General features: G+C 34.8%; 1 long non-coding RNA gene across 1 annotated transcript; it reads right to left on the minus strand.

Moving 5' to 3' along the window:
• Positions 1–6,876: 6,876 nt before the first annotated feature.
• LOC134266270 (uncharacterized) lies at positions 6,877–8,552 on the minus strand. Its single transcript, XR_009991935.1, has 4 exons — positions 8,377–8,552; positions 7,722–7,782; positions 7,321–7,394; positions 6,877–7,120 (listed from the first exon to the last, which is right to left on the minus strand). It is a non-coding gene; the product is annotated as an uncharacterized LOC134266270 (long non-coding RNA).
• Between the last annotated feature and the right edge of the window lie 203 nt (positions 8,553–8,755).

Here is an 8,755-nt window from a genome sequence, read left to right on the forward strand (position 1 = left end):
AAAAAGAAAAAAACTGTGGAAAAGAAACCTAAGAATAACAGAAAGGTCTTCCGTTGGAAACGGAAGACCTTAATAATAAGAAACAGAGTAAAAACAATATGTTCCCCAACTTCGTTTGGGGAACATAATAAGAAGAAACCGAGTAAAAACAATATGTTCCCAAACTCCGTTTGGGGAACATAAATATGCCACGGATCCATATTAAAGGTCTTGACTTGGGACCCCTGTTAAAATATCGTAAACGGTTCTTATAACAAAAAATTACAACAAAATTTTGCTGCACGTTTTACGCAATTTTGAGAATAGCTAAAATTATGACATCACTGATTATATCATCAGTTACTTCCTGGTTTATTATAATTTTCCTGATATTTTGCAACATAATAATTTTAGATCAATGTGCTTAACTTTAGTGCTTTGTTATTTTTGGTATCATGTTCGATATTCAGATTGTGTGACATATATTGTGAAACACCCTGTACATACTAAAACATGTCGGACATTAAATCTCAACCAAACAAAAAATCTGAGAGTATTTAAAATGTCTTTGGAAAAAAAATTATAGAAGATAGTGCACACCCATTCATCTCTTGGTAGTAATGAGTAGACAAGCATTCAGTTAAAGATTAATTAATGAGGTCAATGTAGGAAGGCTTGCTGTCTCAGTCGCTCTGATTAGTGATTAAGCAGCCCTTTGAGGATTATACAGAAGAACTGCTGGTCAGTTTATAACATATTTTTTGATGGTCAGCCTTTTTTTCAAAATTAATTTGGTATAGATTAAGTTGTTAAGACTAATTTGATGATGGGCATTTGACAAGGTCTAACACAACCAGCACAGAAATCTATCAGTGGTGTAATATTTATTATAATTGATGCCTAGATCACAAGGGATGGATAAATATTTTAAGGAATGGAAAAATTTTAGAATTAAGGTTGATGGGATTTTCTTGCACCTAAACTGTTCAAGAAAATTGTAATTTTTTGACGGGCGTATCATGCTGTGGCGCGGCACTTTATTTTTTGAGTTAGTGTGATGATTCATTCATACAAAACTGAAAAAAAAATTGAAGAATTTTAAGATGGCAAATTATCTAGAAATAGTGAACCAATAAGTTTCTATGTAAATCTTGGACTCCCTATAGTGTCCCCCCTCTACCCCGGTCACGATTTTAACAATTTAATATATACACCCAAGGATGCTTCCGCATAAGTTTCAGCTTTCCTGGTCCAGTGACCATTCACGGAAGCTCAGTCGGTAGAGCGCTCGCTCCGTGATCGGGAACTCGTGAGTTCCATGACACCTGATCCCACCTCTGATGTTTCGGAGGTCCGTGTTTGCTCTGCTCTTATTATGTATATTTGTTTAATGGACGTTGAGATTGAATACTGTTCGTTATTTCCATATCCTTCTTCGTATCTCGGCCCCGACCGACCTGGTCGTTAAAATTGGTAGCAACTGTTCCTTCGCCATGCGCTCGGCATTTTGGAGTGAAAGTTGCGGGTACTTCGGATGATACCTTAAAAACCGAGGCCCCGTGACAGCGGTAGGCGCTGGCACGATAAAGATCCCTCACTGCTCAATGGCCCTGAGTGCCGAGTAAAGGTCAAGATTTGAAGCCCTTCACCGGCATACGGTGACGTCTCCATATGAGTGAAAAATTCTCGAGAGGAACGTTAAACAATATACAATCAATCAATTCTGGCCCAGTGGTTCTTGAGAAGATTTTTTAGTGACCCCACCCTATTTTTGTCTTTTCTTGATTATCTCCCCTTGTAAGAGATTTTGGTCCTTCATGTTAACAATTTGAACTCCCCTTCACCCAAGGATGCTTTGTACCAAGTTTGGTTAAAATTGGCCCATTGGTTCTTGAGGAGAAGCCAAAAATGTGAAAAGTTTACAGACGGACAGACAGACGGACAGACAGACGGACGGACAACGGACAAAATGTGATCAGAGATTCTGATGAAAGAACTTGATGACATGGACTGACAGAAACCATAAATATTTCCTACGAAAGTCTGCTAGTAAAAAAAACATCCACAGAGAGAGACAGTGCATTGCAGACTTAAAAACACTCGTAGCAAAATGATGGCCTAAAGACAAAAACAGTGGGCCCACAGAAGCAAAAGAGTATTGGACTTACAGAGAAGAAATTACTATTCAGAACGGACTGCTTTACAATTTGCGGGACACGGTAACAGTTACAAACGTCTATCCAAAAGTGTTTCAAACAAGGAAACAACTTACGATATGTCCAGCATCTTCCTGTGAGGTAATACAAATGTCAATAAAATTAAACAGATATTTATGTAATTTATTCATTTATTTCTTTTGAAACAAAGATTAAAGAAAATATGCTTTTCTCTTTACTAAAGATTGTTGCTGACAATAATGTTCAAGTAGGTGAGGAGGATCTTGATTGCGCTAACTTGGATCCAGATTTCGCAGATGAGCTTGAAAATACAATGCCAGAGGACGTTGTCCTGACTGATTTTACGGATGATGTTTACATTTGTTGTAGTAATGCAGGAAAATTGTTTAGATTTATACAGAAAGTTTACAAATCACTATTAAACATTCTTTTTTCCTTGTAAAATATGAATTCTACTTTTAAAATAAGTCTTTGTATAAAAGGTATACCATATGGCACTGTGAAATGATAGTGCGAGAAACCCTATCCAGACTAGAGCCAAAACTAAATGTAGTACGTTGAGTCCTCTCCACACTAGAGCCAAAACTAAATGTAGAGCAGAGCAAACACGGAAACCGAAACAACAGAGGTGGGATCAGGTGCCATGGTAGAGTGAGCATCCCCTGCTGACCGGTCACACCCGCCGTGTGCTCGTTGTCATAATCAGGATAAAACGGAAAAAAATTCGTGGTCAATTCAGTGTATAAATAATGGACCAACAATTGGTATGAAAAACGTCAGTCAGCATTTCATTCAATGATAAATTGTATTTGCTGACAAGGTCATTGTATCGACCATAGAATTTACGAAATGATGAACTCAAACGAGACCGCAGATATTCTTGTTTCATCAACTTGCTTGTCAATAATTTACCTCGTTTAAGAAATTGTTCGTACGTAGAGCATATTCTTGCATATCGAATCAACTGAGATATAAATACTCCGTATGCAGGTGATGAAGGTATATTGCTGCATAAGTAAGGGAAGTTGACGATAGAAAAGTTAAAGTCATCACGTTTATCATATAGCTTGGTTGTTAGATTACCATTAGTGTCTTTTTCAAGTAAAATATCCCAAGTATGAAGCAGAAGTGTCGGACTCTGTGGTATCTTTTATTTCAAGCTCACCAGGATATATCGTGTCAACGTAGGAAAGGAAATTATCATTATTAATTGACAATACGTCGTTGATATATCTAAATGTCGAGTTGAAGGCCACAGCAAGTGTTTTCTTCTTTTCACGTAAAAGATTTTGTATAAATTCTGCTTCATATGAATATAAAAATAAGTCTGCTAATAACGGAGCGCAATTTGTACCCATGGGAATTCCAATAGATTGTTGGAATACCTGGTCTCCAAAAACCACATAGATATTGTCAATCAGAAACTCAAGCATCTTCTTGATGTCAACTTCAGAGTACTTATGTGTACAATCAGAATCTGTTTTAACAAAATAATTTTTCAAATGACCAATGGCGAGGTCGCTGTACAGTTAAGGCAACATTTTCTATAAAAAGTCCCCGAAAACGATACAATTAATATTTAACTATTTTATTTTTCAGCAAGACACTCTAGTTAAAAAAGCTTTATGTTATCTTGAAGAGTATGTCCATCGCTATTCCCCAAGGAATTTTTGTGATCATGTGACCCTCTAAAGTCACGTGGACTCCGATTTTACGTCAACAAATGATATGTTAAATTTGACCAAAAAGTTCAAGGGCAAGGAAAACAAACAACTAACTGCACAGTGGTTTAAATTGTTCCTATGTATCTTTACTTTCGCAAAAGTGATGCTCATTCAGTTGGTTTTCCGATACATTTGAGTTATTCACCTGAAACAGTCAGTAGTATATGAAACCAGAAGTCTCTGTCGAGACTGTAGCTCTACTGGTTTGTACTTATCAAAAACCATTGCACTATTTTATGTATCTTTGTGTAGTCTACTTGTGTGCCAAGTTATTTTGAAATAGACCAAAACTGTAGAAGGAGTAGTGTTTTTAAGGAATTTCAGAGAATTCTATTTATAGTAACCATGGCAACACCTTCACCGAAATCAAAAACCCATGCACTATTCTATGTATCTTAGTGTAGTCTACTTGTGTACCAAATCAAATCTCATTGAAATCAGACCAAAACAGTAGGAGGAGGAGCGTTTTAAAGGAATTTCACAGAAAATTCTATTTTTAGTAACCATAGCAATACCGTTCATCGAAATCAAAAACCGATGCACTATTCTATGTATCTAAGTGTAGTCTACTTGTGTGCCAAGTTATACTGAAATCAGACAAAAAACTGTAGAAGGAGTAGTGTTTTAAAGGAATTTCACAGAAAATTCTATCTTTAGTAACCATGGCAACACTGTTCATCACAATCAAAAACCGATACACTGTTCTATGTATCTTAGTGTAGTCTACTTGTGTACCAAGTTATACTGAAATCAGACAAAAAACTGTAGAAGGAGTAGCGTTTTTAAGGAATTTTACAGAAAATTCTATTTTTAGTAACCATGGCAACACCGTTCGAAATCAAAAAACCCATGCACTATTCTATGTATCTTAGTGTAGTCTACTTGTGTGCCAAGTTATATTGAAATCAGACCAAAACTGTAGAAGGAGTAGCGTTTTTAAGGAATTTTACAGAAAATTCCATATTTAGTAACCATGGCAACATTGTTCATCGAAATCAAAAACCGATGCACTATTCTATGTATTTAAGTGTAGTCTACTTGTGTACCAAGTTATACTGAAATCAGACCAAAACTGTAGAAGGAGTAGCGTTTTTAAGGAATTTTACAGAAAATTCCTTTTTTTTTAGTAACCATGGCAACACCGTTCATCGAAATTAAAAACCGATGCACTATTCTATGTATCTAAGTGTAGTCTACTTGTGTGCCAAGTTATACTGAAATCAGACCAAAACTGTAGAAGGAGTAGCGTTTTTAAGGAATTTTACAGAAAATTCTATTTTTAGTAACCATGGCAACACCGTTCATCGAAATCAAAAACCGATGCACAATTCTATGTATCTAAGTGTAGTCTACTTGTGTGCCAAGTTATACTGAAATCAGACCAAAACTGTAGAAGGAGAAGTGTTTTAAACGAATTTCACAGAAAATTCTATTTTTAGTAGCCATGGCAACACCGTTCATCGAAATCAAAAACCGATGCACTATTCTAAGTATCTTAGTGTAGTCTACTTGTGTGCCAAGTTATAGTGAAATCAGACAAAAACTGTAGAAGGAGTAGTGTTTTTAAGGAATTTCATAGAAAATTCTATTTTTAGTAACCATGGCAACACCGTTCATCGAAATCAAAAACCGATGCACTATTCTATGTATCTTAGTGTAGTCTACTTGTGTGCCAAGTAATACTGAAATCAAAATAAAATTGTAGGAGGAGTAGCGTTTTGAAAAATTGTTTACAGACAGACGGACAGACAGACGGACAGACAGACAGACAGACAGACGGACGGACGGACGCCGGACGCATTACTATCACATAAGCTCTTCTGGTCTCTGACCAGTAGAGCTAAAAAGGGGTATTTTCCCAATATCATCGGAAATTATAAATTACCTTAAGGATTACAAAGAAATGAGCATCACTTTCTGAAAAATGTACAGTATAATGAATAATTTAAAATAAAAATCTACTTATTAGATTGTCGCCTTGCCCTTGAACTTTTTGATTAAAAATTTACATCTTGGTACTGTCAGTCTAAATATAGTTTTCAAACGCATCGTTGACCCAGCATGGGAGATAACTCTTCCGTACTTGATAAAGTTTGTTTACCTCGTAGATTTTAAATAACCATGCAGGCCTTTAGTTGCATAATGCGCCGGGATCTTTTTACTTAATCGAACAGTATGCATTAAACACTGGATATTACTTTCTATTTTGTGACTTCGTTCTCTATACAATGTGTGAATTAGGTATGATATAAGACGTCTTTCAGACCTTCCGCATTTCCTCGAATCAGTGTAAACACACATGCAGCTAAATGTAGGTGTAAGTTTGCCGCAGCATGTAATCTAAAACGCCGTTTGTGATTAAAAATGGGAATATTTAATTATAATAGTCAATTGATAGCCTCCATCAATAATTAATTCGATAATCATTCCCCTCTGTCACTAATGTACATACACTTGTGTACAAATTTTTTTTTTTCGCATACAAGATTATATCATGGCTTTCTTTAAAACCTTCAACTCCTATGGGATTTAAGTCATACGTTTTAAGAACTAAGACTAAGTGGAAAACATACAAATTCCTGTATTTATTAAAGGGACTACCATTTTATTCCAAAAGAGGGGGGGGGGGGGTAGATCTGAAATGTTGAAATTAAATGTGTCCCAAATAGGATAAAAAAAATTAATCTGCCCCAGACCAGTGTTCCCCCTCCTATAATTTTGTTTAGCTTGTCAGACATTTTTCAGTAGGGAGGAAAATAAATAATCTGTCTTTCATCATATTGAAAGTAAATATTAGTAGACCTGTCCTTCATTGACATGAAAAGAAATAAAAAACATAATGACTTGGTAAAACTTTCCAACTCCCCCCCCCCCCACTTCCCTTTAGAATAAAATGGTGGTCCCCTTTCTTGTTTTGAATCAATTAGAGGGGCCTTTAATCTCCTTTTTAGTTACTATTATTAAGAAAAACAAATTAACACAATGTACATGCTGATAAAAAATCTTGATGGACATTGACAGCCTGGCACCACACAAATATATGCAAGTCAAGACCATCAAATCTTAATAGCCTTTTCAACACCTGTACAGTAAGTACATGAATATGAAAAAGTCAAATTATTTTTTATGAAGAAATTTTATTTCATAAACAGCTTTTCAAATTAAGATAGACTGTACAAGGAATACTGGGGTGCTGCAATTTTTTTCCATCACTTCATGTTCTTGTGGATGAAATCAATTCTGAAAATACATGTATGATAAAATCAGGACATTCATGTAGTAACATACCATTACTAAGAGTAAATTGGTGGTTAAAATTTAATTAAATTCATATCAATGCATGGAAACATGTATAATTAAATGTTTGCAATTCTACTGCTATATATTGTTTGCCAGGAATATTGCATGGTAATTTGGTTTATGGCTAATATGGAGCATACCATTTTCCTTACATCAGGGATTAACTTGCTGCCTGATCATGAATGATTCCATTGGTCTAATTCTTTAGGAATATCTGCAACACATTATATATGCTATTGTTATGAGATTACTAAATAAAATACATTGTAAAGTAAAATCACTTTACATTTGACAAAACAATTCATGATATATTGTAAACTGTAGTGAATTAAAAGTCATATAAAAGTTAAATGGAAACAAAGCTGTATTCATTTACAAAACTTTTCTGGGAAATTAAAACCTCGGACATTTACAAAAACAAATGATTAGAATATGAAAAAAAAAACATTCTTCCATCTTTACCAAAATGAAAAATAAATATCGGCCTAATCATGCAAACAAGCATGGTCAAAAAAATTTGTAAGCTTATAAGTGTACATACCCTGTGGAGAAATTGATTCATTTTGTATTTATTTATACTTCAAGCCTGGATCCCTTGACTGCTACAATAATAAAAGTATAATATGTCATATGATTTTAAAAAATTATGTATAAATGACAGAAATTAATTGACTTAAAAATTGAAATCATACTAAAAAAAATAAATATTTTATTCACCATTAATTTAGAAATTCTAAAAATTTAAACCCATAGATCTAAAGTGGAGGTTCTTTGTTTTCATCATAATGATACAAATAATATTTGTTACATTTAGCATGTTTGTATGCCAAAACGACAACAACATTACATGTTCAGTAAATCATTGTCAACACATTGATTGCAGCAATGAAATTTCAAATTTAATTTAGTCTAAGGTTGTATTACTAATTAACACCCTTATTACACATGTCGTCTCAAAGAAAATAAGCTAATCGACTCTATATTTAGTACAATTAAATTTTTAGCAAAACAAAGTGATCAACTTTATGTGGGCTGATGGGAGGGGGGGGGGGGGCGACACACACTGCACTGCATCAGTTTTTCACTGACCGTGATAATACATCTAAATATACACGTACACACTCGCGATCGTTTTTTTCTTCGATGTTAACAGACAGAAGCATATCTACATAATGTTCAAACATGTGCATACATACCTGGGCTGAATGCACTGCAGTGATGGATCTAGGAAGCTGGTGCAGATCGTCTCACTCTTCCATTATTTTCTGTAATAATGTCCTCATATTCTCGTAATAGGGATAAACAATGCCTTGTCTCTTATCTTATCCCTAATTCTTTAAAGAAATTGTCTGATTATTGCATATAAATCCACTGCATATCTCAGCTGATGTCGCCACGTTTTTAGATGTAAATAACATTCCGTGTCATCGAGTGCAAGCGCTTGGCTGAAGCCGAATGCAGCCAAACGGCACATAAGAAATCGGATTATTTTAAAAAACAAGCCATTCTATAAAGGAGAAAATCACTGATAATTATTTATTTCGACATGGAAATATTGCCGTTTGTTACAATTTC

The sequence above is a fragment of the Saccostrea cucullata genome, unplaced genomic scaffold (assembly GCF_032062105.1).
Source record: "Saccostrea cucullata isolate Sc308-1 unplaced genomic scaffold, CSIRO_AGI_Scuc_v1 ctg2133, whole genome shotgun sequence".
NCBI classification, from domain to species: Eukaryota; Metazoa; Mollusca; class Bivalvia; order Ostreida; family Ostreidae; genus Saccostrea; species Saccostrea cuccullata.